Here is a 17,825-nt window from a genome sequence, read left to right as displayed (position 1 = left end):
GGAGGAGCCTGGATTTTAAGCCAGGTCTTACCACTTGGTGGTTGTGTGACTGTAGGAAAATTCCTTAATTTCTCCAAGACTCCAGTTTGCTATCTCTAAAATGGGGATAAAACAACAAATAAGAGAAAATATGTAATATGCCTGGCACATAGCAGGTACCATAAATGGAAATTGCTGATATTATTAATGCGATTTAAATTGCGTTAATAGTTTTGCTGATGTTTCTGAGAATAACTATTAGTTAGTGATTTTATTGATTATGTAGCTAATATTTACTGATGGATTTTTATCTGCCAGGCACTATTCTAAATTCCTTATTAATTGATTTCATCATCGTAACAACTCTCTGTTAATATAACATTATTATCATCATTCCATTTTATAGATTTAGTGAGTGAAGAGAGATCAGCAATTTGCCTAATACACAGTTAAATACAAAGCCTAGACTCAAACCCAGGCATCTAGGTCCGTACCCTTGACTGTTACCCTGGTCAAGGACAGGCCAAAAAATAACTTAAGAAAAATGTATTGTGAAAGGAAGACTGAAATACTAGCCTCTGCTCTGCATCTTATGACACGAAGTCTCTCAAGCCCTGAGACTTCATTTCCCTTCTGTAATATATGAGGAATCATGTTTGTCCTCACAGAACTTCAAAGTCAAGTACAGACATACTACTTTTTATTTACACAATGGTCTCCTGGAAACCACACTGTGAAGTAAATCATTGCCAAGTGTTGCATATTTCCCATAGAAATGATGTTCTCATTGAAGGTTGAATTCCTGAACAAGGCCTCAGAATCAAGTAAATCATTAATAGGAGCCAAATGTGTCAAAGAAGTAGATATAAAACAACCATAAGCCTACAGGAGGCTTTAAAAATAAAATTATCTTCTAGGGTCTACATAGGCACATATGTACTTATATCAGATCAAATACATAAAGAGGAAAGATACTGCTAATGAATTGAACCCATATGAGTTGAGTATTCTTGCTGTTAATATCCCCTAATTTGTATTAATATTGCTTTCTTTAGAATTTAGAATAATTTTGGAGGAAATCATTTGATGGCTCGAGGCTTACAAATTTCTCTATGAAAAGCAAAGGCATTCAGAACTCCAGTGACCTCTGTGTTCCTCGTAAAACTGGAACCAGTTTCTTCCGATTTCGTCACTAAAGCTTCTAAATATTTAAGGGACCACTGAGGACTCGTGGTTCAGAAGCCTTTTAAAACCGATCTTTTAATTTATTTTCTGTTTTGTGATTCAACCTCCCCACTACCTCACTTCCCCTCTTCCATGAGGACAGTTTGAAAGAGGGAGAAACCTAGAGAGTTGGGAAATATTTAGCTTCTTGTTCTTTTGCTTTCTTATTAATAGAAGGTCTTTTAGGGCTGATTGAGCAGATAAACACCCACGAGAGAGCCAAGTCTCTGCTTAGAGATATCCTGAGATCCCGTTATCCAAATAAAACAGAAATGAAAGTGATGTGCCATGAGAATTAAAAGTTTTGAAACAATGATTATTTATAATCATGATTATATTATGTATATTATATTTGTAACAATGATGATTATAGATAATCATGATTATATCATTATTACTAAGTGGAAAGAAGAGTTTCTAGGACAAAGATCTGTAATTCCACAATTGTAAATAATAAAAGCATAAAGAAATCTAAAGAATAGCTACTTTTTTAGCACGAGAATTATGGTTTGCCTTTGGCCCCTCTAAATTTTTTTATCTTTCTACAAAAAAAAAAAAACACAATTTCCTTGCAATAATTTTTCAATTTCAAATGAAAAAGAATCTCGGACTCCCAAATGCTCGTTTATTTGTTCCCGTATGAAATTCTTGAGCGACATTTGTAGGCTGTTGTGTGGTTTTAGTGAATACTTAGAAATCGACCAGGTCTTTGTGCTTTGAAAACATACAAAATAGAGCTCTTAATAACAGTAGTTGAGAATGGAGATCTTAACATTTTTAAACTCTTTTTCAAAGTGAAGCCAAAATCCCTGACAATGTCTAGAGTTTCCTGTAATTCTGAGTTGTTCCAGTAGATGGCACTATTGTATAAAAACCTCCCATCGATTGGGGCTAGAGGACTAAAGAAAGATTTTTGCTGTTTTTCCAGAACTTGCCCTCCCATAATGGACAACTCACAGAGACGAGGTGAATAATGAGTGTTTTCTTAGGTGGTACAGTATGGATGGCGCCGATGGGAAAGTTATTTTATTTTTTTGATCATGTATGTATTTTGTAATTCTGAATGGGTATGTTTTTATCTATGATATTAACAGACCTTTCAATGTTAACTGTCTCCTCACTCCCCACCCCCAAGTTTAACAAAACTTTGTCTTTTTTTTTTTTAATAAAAGGGAACAAGAAACCAGAGCTGTATTTTTATTATTTCTCTCCTCATTATTACTGCTCAGATAAAGGTATGGATTATAATAGATTGACCCCACTTTGTGGTCGTCGTTGTTTTCCTCTGTTTGTATCCAAAGACCTAGAATTGTGTGGTGGAAAGAGCTTATTATGCTTTGTACCCAAAGGAGTTCACATCCTGGTTAAAGTGGGTCAATTTCATCATGTATATTTTATCACAATAATAAGTACACAGGTGGTTTTGTTAGGTACTGTCCAATTACCCTGGGCAGGACTGTTTCAGATTTCAGTCCTGTCATAGTTATGTATCAGTAATGCCTCACTAAATGGAATGTGTTCTGCTACTTTTTAATTATTGTGAATCCAGTAAGTGAGAAATGGTATCTCTGTTTAATTTAACTTATTTTTCTCTAATGATGAGGGAATTTGAATATATTTGTATTTCTCTAATGATGAGAGTATTTGAATATATTTTCAAATAGTCGAGGGCTATTTTTATATCTTTTTTTGCGTGTATGAATTGTCTATTCACGTCTTCTCATTTTTCCAGTGGATTTTTTTGGGGTATGTGAGTGTTTAATATATATTAGGGATACTAGCCCTTTATCTGTGTAGTACATGAAGCAAATATTTCCTTCTAGTTTGCCAGTGGTCTTTTGGCTTTGATTATGATGCTTTTTCTATGTAGAAATTTGTATTTTAATATAGTAAAACTTATTGTATTTTTCTTATATTGCCTCTGTATTTAGAGTCATGGTTTAAAGGATTTTCCGTACATTGAAGTTGATGAGGAATTCACAATATGTTTTTCTCATAGTTGTATGGTTTCTTTTTTTTTTTTTTTGCTCTTGTGTGTTTTGTGAACTAAGGCTCTAATTCATCTTTTTTTCCCCCAAATAGTTTCTTAGTTGTCACTGCACCGTTTATTAAAATGTTCATCATTTCATCAATAATTTGAGATGCCATTCTATAGTAAATTTCCATATGTACTTAGGTTATTTTCTGGGCTTGCATTCTATTCTTCTGGTCTGTATATTCATGCGCCATTTTATCACACTGTTTATTAATACTCATTAATATTTCGTTGGGGTTGTATTAAAATTTATACATTAACTGATGGAAAAACTGGTATAATTTTATCATGTTGAGTTGTTCTATCTAATAATAGGGGATGTTCCTCCATTTGTTTATGTCTGCTTTTGTATCTTTGAGGAGTGCTTTACATTTTTTCTTATATGGGTTTATACGTATCTTATTAAATTTATTCCCAAATATTTTGATGATACTTTTTTGTAATACCTAAATTTTTTTAGGCAAAGGAAGACTTTGCCTGAAGATGATGACTTAACCTATAACTTCAGAGGTGCATAGACATGTCACTCTGTGGCCCATGACTTTTTCACTTAGATCAAAAGATTGTCATTCTATATCAGGTATCCACAGACTTTTTCTGTAAAAGTCCAGATAGTAATATTTAGGGTTTGAAGTCCCCATGTGCTCTCACATAGTCTTCTTTGGTTTTAGTTTCAATTTTGATTTTCCATCTTTTACAAATGTAAAACACAATTCTTAGCTTACAGTTGTGGTCTGTAGTTTGCCCACTCCTCCTCAGAAATAATTTCACTTATTTTCGATTCCAAGTTCTTTTGCGCAAGTTCAAAAATAAAGCAGTAGCTCTCAATGTGTTGGTTCCGTTAGCAAAAGAAGAACTTCACAAATAAATGATGCCATTTTTATATCAGCGGTATTATAAAAGAAAAAAAAACAGTTAAATTCAATAATAGTTCAATTTTTTCACTTAATTTATGCATTCAATGTAGAGTGTTGAGAAGTTCATTTTGTCAAGGAACATCTGTCATTATTGTGAGTGCTACTGGAAATTCCATTATAAAGTTTAACATAGAAGATAAAACCATACATTTTTGAGTTTTTTAATTGATAATATGGATACGATTATTGGTGGCACCAATATAAGAGTATCATGGTAAAAACAATATCTTTTTGTATACACGTATTTATTCAAAAATCTTTCTTATGGAAAAATTACCAATTAGAATAATGTCAATTTCTCTTGATCCTGTAATAAAGTTTATTATAGGATCTTTCTTGATCCTATTCTAGTCTATTATTAGAGTAATAAAAGCTGCTAGAAACATGGAATTACTATTTATACTTTACACCAAAAAAAAACCTCAGAATTTACACCAAAAGGCTAGTTCATTGTTCTTAAGCAGATGAATCATACTCTTCTGAAAATCGGGACTTATTTATTTATTCTTTAATTTGCTGCTTCTCCAGATGCTTAAAATGGGTCTTTAGTTCCGGCCACTCAGACAGCACCTTCTCTTCTCGTTGAACTTAAAAGTTCAGAGTAGGGCTTCTTCAAAGTAGAGCTCTCACTCCTAATTCAATGAGAAATTCAAGATGAAATTTTGATAGAACTTATCTGAACTCTTTTTGCATGAGCCTACCATAACAAACCTCCCACCACATTCAACATTCCTCTTCTCATGCCTCTTAAATAACGGTAAGGTTCTTGTGAACAGAGAGTGGGGGACATGGCTTTCCAATGCAGGTAGTTGTGCAGGTAAATCACATTTACCACTGCTGTCCTATGTTTCCTTAAATAACGCTGAACAGGCAGATGACATGTTTGCAGGCTTGAGAGATTACACTTCCCAGCTATTCCATATTTAAGTCTGAAATTTCATTGTTATTAATGTGAACCTGTAGCCTTGGAAAATTCAATATTTGTGGTCACTGTAAAAATACAACCTGCCTTAGCTTAAACTCATAAATAGTTGGAAAGCGATAAGGAACCTCAAATGATTTTGCCTCCAAAGGATATCATGTATCTTTCTGAGGGATTTCCTCACAAACTCTCGAAGGCCTCAGAATCATGTCATAAAATTTATTTTTCCCCAAGCATTATTGAGATACAATTGACAAAAATACTGTATAACCTCACTTATAAATGAGATCTGAAAGAGTCAAACTCATGGAACCATTGTGTCGAGTGGTGGTTACCAGGGGTGAGGCATGGAGAAAATGGAAGATGTTGGTCAAAGGGTATATTCTTTCGCTTTTAAGAGGAATAAGTTCTGGGGATCTAACATACAGCATGGGGACTATAGTTAATAATACTATATTCTATACTTGAAACTGGCTAAGAGAGTAAATCTTAAGTATTCTTACCAAATCCCCCCAAAAAGGTAATTATGTGAGGTGATGGATGTGTGTTAATTAACTTGGTAGTAATCATTGCACAGTGTATACATACATCAGACCACAAGGTATACCTTCAAACAGTGTTTTTAGGTAGAGTTCATGGGGATCTGAAGGTGAAGTTCAAGCCTGCTCAAGTCATACTGAACAGGACAAAATGTACATGAAATTAAAGCGATGATTTATTTAGAGTACAGCATTAGGGAGAACCTTCATTAATGCAAGACATCTCAAAGAAAAGGAAGGGGGCCTGGGTTTTATAGAAACAAGTGTTTTTTTTCTGAAGAATTCCTTCTCTAACATCCAGATAAGCACCTCTGCAGACTATTATTATTCTTGAAGACCGGGGTTGACGGGGAACTCCCCCTAGAGGCGGCTCATTCCACATTTAAACAGCGTTCTGATGCAAAGCTGAAATCTGTGTCTGTATCTCTGAGGCTTCCATCCAGCTCGTGTTCCATTTTGAGAGGCAACCGGACTCAATCTTATATTCCTCCTTCAGAAGACAGCCCTTCAGATTTTTGAGGAAAATAGATAGCTTCCAAACCTAATTTCACTCTCTAGGCTAGACATCTCCAGTTCCCTTCACCGTTCTTCCATGCCATGGTATTCGCTTCATCACACTTGCTCTGATTATCATGTCTTTGTCTGCATGTTCTTTTAAGTGTGGCATGCACTCTCCCATATGCTCCTCTGAGCACGAAGTAGAAACTGAATTAAGTTTTCTTTGGCAAACTCTTCATATAACTTGTGAATTGGGAGTTAGGTTTATCTTGATTTTTTTCATTTTTAAATTTAATTGTGGTAACAGACACATGACATAAAGTGTACTGTTGTAATTGTTTTTAAGTGTACAGTTCAGTAGTATTAATACACTCACACACTCACACTTTTCTGCAAACGTTCTCCAGAACTCATCCATCTGGAAACTCTATATCCATTAAACAACTCCCCTTTTCCCCTCTCCCAACCCCAGGCAGCCATCATTTTGCTTTGTTTCTATAAATCTGACTACTCTAGGTACCTTACGTGAGTGGAATTGTACAGTATTGTCTTTTTTGGCTGGCTTATTACACTTAGCTCTCAAAGTTCACTTATGTCGTAGAATATATTAAGGCCGAATAATAGTCCATTGTATGAATTTATCATATTTTGTTCATCCGTTCATCCATCCAAACATACTTGGGTTGCTTCCACCTTTTGGCTATTGTGAATAGTGCTGCTATGAACATGGATGTACAATTGTTTCTTTGAGATTTTGCTTTCAGTTCTTTTGGTTGTATTCCCAGAAATAGAATTGCTGGATCATATGGTAATTTTATTTTTAATTTTTTGAGGAACCTCCATACTATGTTTGATAGTAGCTGCGCCATTTTATACATTCCTGCCAACAGCATACAGGCGTTCTAAGTTCTCCACATCTTTGCCAAAACTTATTTTCTTCTTTATAGTAGCCATCTTATGTGAGGCAATATCTCATGTGGTGTTGGTTTGCATTCTCTTAATTATTCGTGATTTTGAGCATCTTTTCATGTGCTCATTGGCCATTTGTATCTCCAGTTCTCTTTGGAGAATTGTCTGTTCGAATTCATTTTTTAATCAGGTTATTTGTTGTTTTTGAGTTGTAGAAGTTCTTTATGTATTTTGGATATTAATCCCTTATCAGATATATGATTCACAAATATTTTCTCTCATTCCATAGGTGGCCTTTTCACTGTGCTGAATGTGTTCTTTGACGTGTACACATTTTAGTTTTGATGTAATCTAGTTTGTCTATTTTTACATTTGTTACTTGTGCTTTGGGTATCGTATCCAGAAAATCCTTGTCATATCCAATGTAATGAAGCTTCCTCTCTATTTTCTTCTAAGAGTTTTATAATTTCACATACACTGCTTTTTAAGAAGCTTACCTGCTTAAAGGGAGAATCTAAAGCCAAGGAAGGACTATCTTGAGATAAGCAGGAAAATATATTTATAGGCTAAGAGGAAAACACCAGAACTGAAGTAGAGCTTGAAATACAGGAGAAAGGGGTTGATGGGTAGATTAAGGTCTCAGAGATCGTGGATGTGTGTTTGGTGGAGCAGAGTAGGCGGAGTTAGTATCCAGAGGCAGGAAAAAGGAGTGATGCAAGATATCCTGTGAGAGGCCTTCGATTTTCTCTGTGAAGCAGTCCGCACATCATTTAATGAGGGTAAGGAAAGGGGCTATTGAATGGTGAAGGCTTGGAGAAACTGCTGAGGGGATGGGAAAGGGAGCTGCCCCTGGACATGTTAGAAGAACTTCAAAGCACATTTAGTCTACGGACGTGAAATGATGGTCATACCAACCACACAGTATTACCATACAGCCTCTCACAGCTCAGGTGGGGAATAAAGGAGTCAGTCTGTTGGGTTGAATTCATGTAAGAGTTTTCAACTCAGATGTTGTATTTTTCATTTTTAGGAGTTCGATTTGAGCATTAAAAAGTTATCTTTCATGTTTCTGCTTAATATGCACATACTTTGTCTACTTTCTGAACATAATGTTTGAATGTCCTTGTCTGGGAGAAGGCAATAGTAGGTATGGTGTTTGGGCTGGTTAGGAAAAGTAATGAAGAAAGAAGGGGGCTTATACCAAACAATCCTTTTCTTCAGTGAAATAGGAAAAAAATGTCTTAATGAAACAGACCTGGAGGATAACTGAAATATAAGTTCCAAAACTACAGGAATTGTACCTGTTTTGTTAACTGATATATCTCCGCACCTAGAACAGTGCCTGGCACATAGTAGACAGTCAATAAATTTTTATGAAATGAATGAATGAAAAGAAAAGAGGTAACAGCCAGAGAGTAAATGTTATGAATTTAAGAGCTCAGAGTGGAGCGTTTCTGTTTGATGACAAAGACCGATATTTGGCTATAAGGATGAATGAAAGCAATGGTATAGAGATGAAGCTCACTTTGGAGAGAACAAAGGGCTAGGAAGCCACCGACATCTCCAGAGGGAGATGGAAAGTTTGGAAGGGGTGATGGAGAGAATAATTCTGAACATAATAACAAAGTAATTCATGAACGTGGGCTAATGAGCTAAGATCAGTGAGGAGATTTAGATGGAAAGGAATTTACTTCCCATAAACCAAGTTCCAGAGGGAACAGTGCAGGGGTTTGAAAATATGGATCAGGAATGAACAAACTTAGAACAATATGGGAATGGGGAGAAAACAGATGATGGTAGGGACTTACCTGAGCAATGGTGACCAAAGTTATCAGGGATAAAAAGTGCGATGAGATTAAATAGTTTCAAATGTGTAAATTAATTTTGTCATTATGGAGGCACCCTCTTTATCTTTGATAATATTCCTTGTCTTGAAGTTGACTTTGAGGTTAATATAGCCATACCAGATTTCTTATACTTGCTGTTTACATGGTATATTTTTTCATTCTTTTCTATTTAATATTTCCGTGTCTCTGTATTTAAGGCACTTGTCTTATAAATAGCATAGAGTTGAGTTTTGCCTTTTTATCAGTCTGACAATCTCTGTTTTTTTAATTTGGCATGTTTAGTTCATTTACATTTAATGTATATGGGTATAGTTGGGTTTAATTCTGCTATCTCAATACATGTCTAGACAGACATGGACTCAAGTCTTAGTTTTACCAGTTCCTAGCTGCTGGACTCTGGGTAAGTGACTTGATCTTTCGGAGCCCTAGTGTCCTCATCTGTGCAGTACAGATAAGGGCTGCTGAGAGCATTAAAGACAACGAACAGAAACACAGGCTTATAGTAGGAGTCTAAATTGTGACTATTAGCATTAAAAGTATCATTTCAGTAACTCTCCATACCCATTTTTAAGATAAAGATCTTTAACTCTAGTCTGAAAAAAGAGTTCAGCAGCATTCTATAGACCATTCAAATATATTTTTTTTTTACTGAGATGAAAGCCATATGACATAAAATTACTCATTTTAAAGTGAACAATTCAGTGGCATTTAATACATTCATGACGTTGTACAGCTACCTCCTCTAGCTCCAAAACATTTTCATTACCCCAAAAGGAAACCCTGTACCTATTAAGTGATTCTCCCCTTCTTCTTAGTCCCTGGCAACTGCCAATCTACATTCTATTTCCACAGATTTACCTACTCTGGATATTTCAAATGAATCATACAATACTGACCTTTTGTGCCTGGCTACTTTCACATAGCATAATGTTTTCAAGGTTCATTCATGTTGTGTTAGCACTTTATTCCTTTTTATGGCTGAATAATGCTCCATTGTATGGATATACCACAATTTGTTTACCCATTCATCTGCTGATGGATAGTTGGGTTGTTTATGGTTTTATACAATATGAAAGATAGGAAAACTTCTAATAGGAAAAAATAAACCAAACCTTTGGAAAACCATGGAATCATTAGTACTTAGAGCTTTAAGGTACTTTATAGAACCTAGTCTAACCACATTTTTTGGACAAACAAGGCCCAAGCTCACTCAGATAGTTTACATAAGAGCTAATATTAGAACTTAGGGTCTAGGCTCCTGGCCTTTCCACAAAGTAAACAACTGAATAAAATGATCTTAGTTAAAGCCCCTTAAATGAGTCCCGTTCAAGTTCATGTGTCCAGAGAAACACACACTGAGAGGGAAATGCATGAATGACGGTCCTGCCGAATGTAGAAGCAGCACCAAATTCAGCTCTGTTTTGGACTATGGATACACAGATGTTGAAGAATTACAGTCCTGCACATAACTGTCTGAAATGGCTTAGTGTACCACTCTTAGTGTACAACCTCGTGATTTTCCCAGAAGCAGACCCTGAGAAGAAGGGCGCTCTGCTGGAGGCCTCTGCCTAGACCAAGAGTAAGAAAACACAAGAATATTTGGGTGCTCACTATGTCCTTGGTCATAGCGAGATTAGAGAAAACGTCCTTCATTTTAAGATTCGTTCAATCGAATTCCTCGGAAAGCTGTGACTTCTAAGTTTCTTCAAAGTCCCTTTAATTCTGGATCAAATCTTTAAAAATATGAGCTAGTAAGAAAAGAAGACCAGGAAGTCTTAATATCTGCTGATATTAAGAAAGTATAGGAAAATATACTTCAAAAGCTTTTTTGTTTGTTTGTTTGCAAAAAAATTAAAAGCACTTTTGCAGGTGAAATGGGTTTACTGCCATTTAAAACTTTCAAACAGCAAACAATGGGAAGACAAAAGGTTTGAAAGTAGACTCCTAGTAGAACTAGGAAGAATGAGATAAAATAAAGCGAGAACCCCTAGGACCAATTGTAGGCTCTGTTAAATCTTGACCATCTGAAGAAAGATCAAGATCTCAAGGTGATGAAAGAAGAAAAATGTTCTTAATGGTATTATTCATTGTTTCCCCTCACAGCCAGCATTTTGTTATACGTAGCTCTGACAAGAGGAAGCCATTATTTTCTTGTGGAGTAGTTTGTGAACTGACAAAATTAGAGGATTTTCCAGGCCAAGTGGTTGAGCACAGGGCAATAAACTCAGAAATGCACACAAATCAAATGATTCCTGGTTCAGAGAGGGAATCAAAGAAGTCACATATTAGAAAGTGAGACCAAAAAATAAAAATAATTATTACCTATGTCAGAAAACACACTGACAATTTGCTGATGTACAAATACTCGTAAGGCCGGAATAAAATTCCTTTCTGCCCTTTATGAGTTTACTTCACCACAAACAAGAACTATTTGTGGCCGCCAGGTGCATGAGCTGTCAACACTAAAGTATGTGGCATTTATAAGAGATTTAGAAAGTGACAGGAAAATTCACTGCAGGGTACCAAGAGAAAATGGCAGAGCTCACAGCCTTAGTACTTAACTGAGTGTGCCTTTGTCCTTTGGTGCCAAAAGATGAAGACAATACAAATAGGGCTTTGAGAGGAAGCAAGATGTGGTGGAGAGAGTAGTAAAACAAAAATCAGGGGAATGTGTCCCCTGTCTTGATGCTGCTGGACAAGTCAATTCCCTAGGCTTCAGTTTCCTCATCCCTAAATTGATAGGTAGGACTGGTCGTTTCAATGATGTCTTTCCAAATGAAGCTATGTGATTCTCAGTTGGTTTTGAAAGCTCGGAAAGCTCTTTCCGAAAAAGAGAAAGAGAGAGAAATGTGGTTGATTAGTTTATCAATGCATCTAAGCTACCACTTACTAGAGGAGGAGGGGTGTAAAGAGGCAAAATTAGTGCAGATATTTAAAGGTGGAGCCAGACTACCTGCATTCAGATCCTGGCTCTGACATATACTTAGTGTATAATTCCAGGCAAATTGTGCAAGTGTTCTGTGTCTAGCTGACCTATCTATAAAAAGGTTTAATAATATAGTATCTGCCCGAAAAGATTATTATGTGGAATAAAGGAATTAATATATTATAGCAGAATATAATTAATACATGATGTGCTCATCAAAATGGATTCACTCTTTTTTCTGGTAATCAAAGCTAGACTACATTTCCCAGCATCCTTGCACCTTTCTGAGGCCCTGTGACTGGGTTCTGGTCAGCGGTATAAAGGGACAAACCAACAAATACTGTCTTTAAAACTGGTCCATAAAGATCTACCATGTGATTCCTTATGGCTCTCTCTTCTTCTGCAGAAGAACCAGCCAAGGATTCCAAGATTCTAGATGATGATAGGATCAGAAGAGAGAAGGAACCTTTTCAAACACTCATCAAACTTCGTGTGAGAAAGAAGTGAACTTCTATTGTGGTAAGTCACGGAGGTTTGGGGTTTACAAGTTACGGCAGTAAATGAGTGATACCCTAAGTAATGCAACATGTCGAACAATTAACACAGTGCCTGGCACAGAGTTGCGGTGTGAATGTCAAATAGTGCTTAGACCTACGGGGAAGGGAACAGCTGGGGGATCGAACTGCCTAAGCGAATGAACGGCCAGGGTAGGCTGGAAAAGAGAGTAACCTGGTGAGGCTGGAGGAGACCAGGAAGGGATATTGCGAGAAGGGAGGTTGTGGTCACATTGTAGAGGGACTCACGCACCAGGCTAAGGAACTTGGAGAAAATACGGTTAACAATGGTGAGCTACTTATAAAACTGAGAGCAATGCTCATGTCGCCCAGAAAAAGATGTTCGTAGCTGTAAGTTGAGATCATTTTAGTTTGGATTCCCCCCAAAGCAGGCTCTGAAGGAGGGCTTAAATGCTAGTATTTTATTCGGGAGGGGCCCCCAGGAAACTCAAGGAAAGAAGGCAGGAGCGAAAGGGCAGGGAGGAGAACCAGTGAAGGGCGTACTGTGCCACTGGGCTGGTCCCTGCTAGGGGCAGCTGGGGCTCAGTTTCCCTGGGCGCCCCCAGAGAGACCATACAGACCATGACTCAGAACTGTCCCACTTGGAAAAGGTATAAATTGCAAACATTTATTATCTCATATGGTTTCTGGGGGGCAGGAAGCTGGGTGGCTCAGGGTCTAGGTTTCTGGCGAGGTTGCCATCATCTGAAGGCTTTAAGACAGGAAGATCTGCTGCTCAGCTCACGCCCGTGGTTGTTGATGGGTATGCATTACACGCTGGCCGTTGGCCAACTACTTTAGTTCTCCACCACTGTGTCATAAACTGCCCGGGTGCCTTCACAAAGTGGCAGGTGGCTTCCCCCAGAGTGAGTGATCCAAGAGCGAAAGACCGTGACAAAAGCCACAGTCTGTTTGTATTTTTGTTTGTTGTTATTTTTGTTGGTGGTTTTGCTTAACCCAACAAAGTGTATTTCTCACATATGCTACATATCTACTGTGGGTGGGCAAAGAAGCTTTGCTCATCTCAGTTACCCAGAGAACCAAGCCGATGGCAGTTCCATTTGACACATGCTTCCAGAACTACAGAGCCAGGGGGGGATAAAATATGTTGAACCACATGCTGGCTTTTAAAATATTATTATTATTTTTTACGATTTGAAATAATTATAGACTCACAGGAAGTTGCAAAAATAGTATTGAATTTCTAACTTTCCACTTAGAAAATAGTATTGAATTTCTAACTTTGCCAAAGAGAAAAGTGCTTTTGAGACCTTGAACTTTGAACTCGGGTTTTAAAGCCTTAATTAGCTTCACCAAACCATACAGTTCCAAGGACTCACTCTGTTTGCTGAAGCTAGAAGTTCTCAGTTTGAAAAGAACAACAAGATTGGCTCACAAACATTAAAACAAAAACTCTACTTAAAAGTAATACCGTAACAGATATGTAAATGCATGGAAAAGGACTGAACAGACTCACACCACTGACTCAAGATCCTCTCTGAGAATTGATGCGTGCTGGGCATAACAGGAGTAAAGAGGAACTTTAAAATCTTACTCTCTATATGCCTATAGAGTTTGAGTACCTCATGAGAACGTGTTTGTGTTTTGAATTTATTATAGTTAAAAAATAATGCAGTAGTTAGTGAGATTTTTATTTTATTTTATTTTGTTGTTGTAATCTACCTCCCTCTTTTTAAATTAGTTACCAGGTAGAGTCACATCCATTAAAACATTTCTCAGGTTCATTCTTACTCCCACATAGACAAAACAAAACAATCATCAATAACGATCCAATTTCTGCCTGGACGTCTCCCAAACAGAAGCCCTGTGGGGGCTTAAGGAGCCCTCAGTCCCTCAACCTTTCCTACTATTCTGGCTGCAGGTGTCAGATATCGGTGTTCACTCAAGACCCTGGTCCATGACCTAAACTTTAGACCTCCCCTCACTTCAAGGGCACTTGGTTGCTAGATAACCTGGGCTGTGCAGTTCTGAGAAACCAGGAAACCATGTCTGGGGACACCTTGCCCTCAGTTCATATCTCTTTAACCTCTGGATAGAGCCCATTGGGAGTTAGGGGGAAACTGGGTGACTTCTGCTAACACAACACCTTCTGTGGCACATAGGCTAACCTGTCTCTACCTAGGGGTCCTTAGCATTCTATTCTTTGGCTTCCAGATTCTCCTTCCAAATATAACAGAGGAGTGGTGGGGAGAAGGAGCGAGGTCAATCCCAGTTATGACACCAACTGGAACATGTACTGAACTGTAGACTGAGGTGAGGATACACACACACACACACACACACACACACACACACACACACACACACACAGAGTTTAAATTTCAGAATCCTAGCAGGAAGTGGCCAGACAGGACAAGAGCAGATATGGTCAATTTTAGTGCAGCTTTGTGTCATCCTGGAAATCCTCTAAGGAAGACATGAAGTGACCAGAGATGCTGAAAGCCCTTGAGTGGTCTGGGACAACTTATTGCCTAATCTTGTGCTTTACTGCTGACCATTTCGTGTTCCTTTTCGGGAAGAACTTGCCCAAATTCGGTGCTTACTGAGTCTATATAGGGAAATGCTTTAAACTGTTGGGCTTTCTTGTATCTTAAACCAAGCTGAGAATCCGGAAGGCCTCGTTTTCACTTGGGAAAGAAGCCATCAGTGCAGGGGCGGGGCCGGGACGGTGGGTGTTCTGGATCCTTATCGGTCTTCCCAGGGCTCAGGGAAGTCCATGACCTTGCATTTGCCACTTTTCTATCCAATATTTTAGTGCTTTTCTCTTTTTGGGTCAGCATAAGTCTTGTCAGAATTTGACATAAGTTGTCTTTTCCAAGAATCAGCTTGGTTTTTCTATATTGCCTTTACTGTTCATTTTATCAGCCATTATTTTTATCGTTATTATTTCCTTCATCCAATTTTCTCTGAATTCATTCTACTCCTTTTTCTTTTTTGAACTTCAGCTGCATGCTTAGATCATTTATGTTCAATATGTCTCGTATTCTAATAAGTGCATTTTAAGCTATTATATTTCCCAAAATTTGTCTTTAGCTGCATCCTCTAAGTTGTGATTGGCAGTGCTTTGAATATTTTTAAATACTATTTCACATTTTGTATTTTATTTCCTTTGAACCTACAAATTAGTCAGAAGTAAATTTTTTATTTCTAATTGTTTTTGGTTTATTTATTTTTCTATTGTTGATTTCTAATTTATTTTTTCATTGCATTAGAGAACATGATAGATGTGATACCTGCAAATAACTGATAATTTCTTATTGCTTCATCATAGTCAATTCTCGAATATATTTTAGGATATATGTAGCCTATAAGTGCACATGTGTGTATTGTATGTCCTTCTTAGTGTTTGGTAAACTTCATCAAATTTCCCAGAGATAGATATGTTTAGAAGCTCTCCCATTAGCATTATGGATACATCAGTTTTTAATTGTAATTCTTAAAATTTTTTCTTTATATTTGAGATTATTTGGGCAGATATATGAAAGCATATAGTTATTATGAATTCTTAAGGGATTGTCAATTCCTAGTGCTTGTTATAGACTAAATAGTGTCCACCTCCCCCAAATTCGTACGTCGAAATCCAATTTCTGCCTGGACGTCTCCCAAACAGAAGCCCTGTGGGGGCTTAAGTACCTCAAAATGTATCTATATTTGTAGACAGGGCCCTGAAAGAGGTAAATAAGGTAAAATGAGGTCATATAGGTAGTCCATAATCTAGCATGACTCGTGTGTTTATAAAAAGAGTAGGTTAGGACACAGACATGTGCATACGAAGAAGAAAGACCCTGCAAGGACACAGTGAGAAAACAGCCATCGGAAAACCACAGAGAGAGGCCTCCGAAGAAACTGGACCTGCCAACAGCTTTATCTTGGACTTCTAGTCTCTAGAACTGTAGGGAAAAAAAAAATGTCTGTGTTCAAGTCACCCAGTCTGTGGTATTTTATTAAGGAAATCCTAGCAAACCAATACAGTGCTTTTTACCTTGTATTAATAATGCTATACTCGCTTCCTTTGGTTATTGTTTGTTAGGTATATTAGAAAGCTTGGTAAGAAAGAACAGATGTGTGGTTATTTATAGATGCCGTGACTGTATAGATAGAAAATCCTGTGGAATCTTACATAATTCCTAGAACTAATAAGTGAATTTAGCAAGATCTTAGATATAGTCAATTTACCAAAAAAAAAAAAAAAAAAATCATTTGTACTTCTATATACTAGCAACAATTGGGTACTGAAATTTGATTAAAACAAACAAACAAACAAACGGAGATGAAAAAACAAATAACTGAATATATAAATCAGGAGTCGTTCGGTGAGGCTGATTAGAGAAAGAGCTTAAATAGATAAGGGAAGTGCGGCCAGAATCCAGCTCTGGGTATTCCAACAATTTAGAGACCAAAGGAAGAAGAAGGGCCAACAAAGGAGCCTGAGGGGAGTCGCCACTTAGATAGACAGGAACCAGAGAACGTGGTGCCTCAGAAACAGAGAGGTAATTTGCAAATTTCAGAATCCATTGCTGAGAAGTCATGAATGATAAAGACAGAGAAATAACCATCATTATTAGCAACATAGATGTCTTTGTTAACGCTGACTAAAGCCCAGTTAACTTGGGTTCTGGAGATATTGGGACGGAAGGGAAAAAAACATAGCTACTGGGCACCTCTTTCAGAATGCATTGTTGCCAAGTGTGGGACTGACATGGATGAATAGCTGGAAGAGGATTGTGTAATCAAGAGCAGTCTATCCTCCTTCCCTCCCTCCCTCCCTCCTTTCCCCACCCCTCTCTTTCTTTTTCTTCCTTTTGTTTCTTCGTTATGAGGCTCTTTCATTGTTCATAGGCCATAGGAAATAATCCAATAGATAGGAAGAAACCGATTGCAGGAGATGGTAGGGGCCTGGCAGGTGGGGTGGGCGGGCAACTGCAGAAGTGAAGTCCTTGGGAAGAAGAGAGGAAATGAGAGGCAGGGCCCATCTTTAATAGAAGCAGGGTCATTTCACACACTTCGCAAGAGGGAAAGCAAAAAGCATAGACTCAGATACAGCTAAGTTGGCCTATCTTGTGACAAGTAATGGAGGGAGCTGCCATGTGGTTTTTTTTTGTTGTTGTTGTTTTGTTTTTGTTTTTTTTGCCATTAAATGTAAGGAAAGGTCATTAACTGTTGATGATGAGGGGATAGAGTGAATGAGATTGGAGGAGAAAGAGAAGTGATAAGATGTGAAATAGTATTTAGGAAGGGAGAGAAGCAAACGCACCAGAAAGATATGGTCAAATTGTTGAGGAATAATGAGTTTGAAATTTATGGTCATAGAATTAAAGTGCAACTTCTCAATGTTCAGCTGCTTTGGTGCAGGCATGAGGCAGTCGGATTGTTTGGGCCTAACGAAGGATGCTGTTTTTGATGGGCCAGTAGGACACAGAGAGAGAAAATCCAGAGTATTGAAAGGAAGGAGGT

General features: G+C 37.5%; 1 protein-coding gene across 1 annotated transcript in view; it reads left to right on the top strand.

The window, feature by feature from the left end:
• Window positions 1–12,294: 12,294 nt before the first annotated feature.
• CDCA7L (cell division cycle associated 7 like) overlaps window positions 12,295–17,825 on the top strand; it is a 56,661-nt gene continuing 51,130 nt past the window's right edge. Inside the window, exon 1 of the mRNA XM_016159552.2 lies at window positions 12,295–12,315. The gene's annotated coding sequence lies outside the window, so the exon portion shown is untranslated. The remainder of the gene's footprint in view (window positions 12,316–17,825) is intronic.

The sequence above is a fragment of the Rousettus aegyptiacus genome, unplaced genomic scaffold (genome assembly GCF_014176215.1).
Source record: "Rousettus aegyptiacus isolate mRouAeg1 unplaced genomic scaffold, mRouAeg1.p scaffold_m13_p_13, whole genome shotgun sequence".
NCBI lineage: Eukaryota > Metazoa > Chordata > Mammalia > Chiroptera > Pteropodidae > Rousettus > Rousettus aegyptiacus.
Note: the sequence above shows the minus strand (reverse complement) of the source record. Positions and strands in the feature narration are given on the sequence as shown.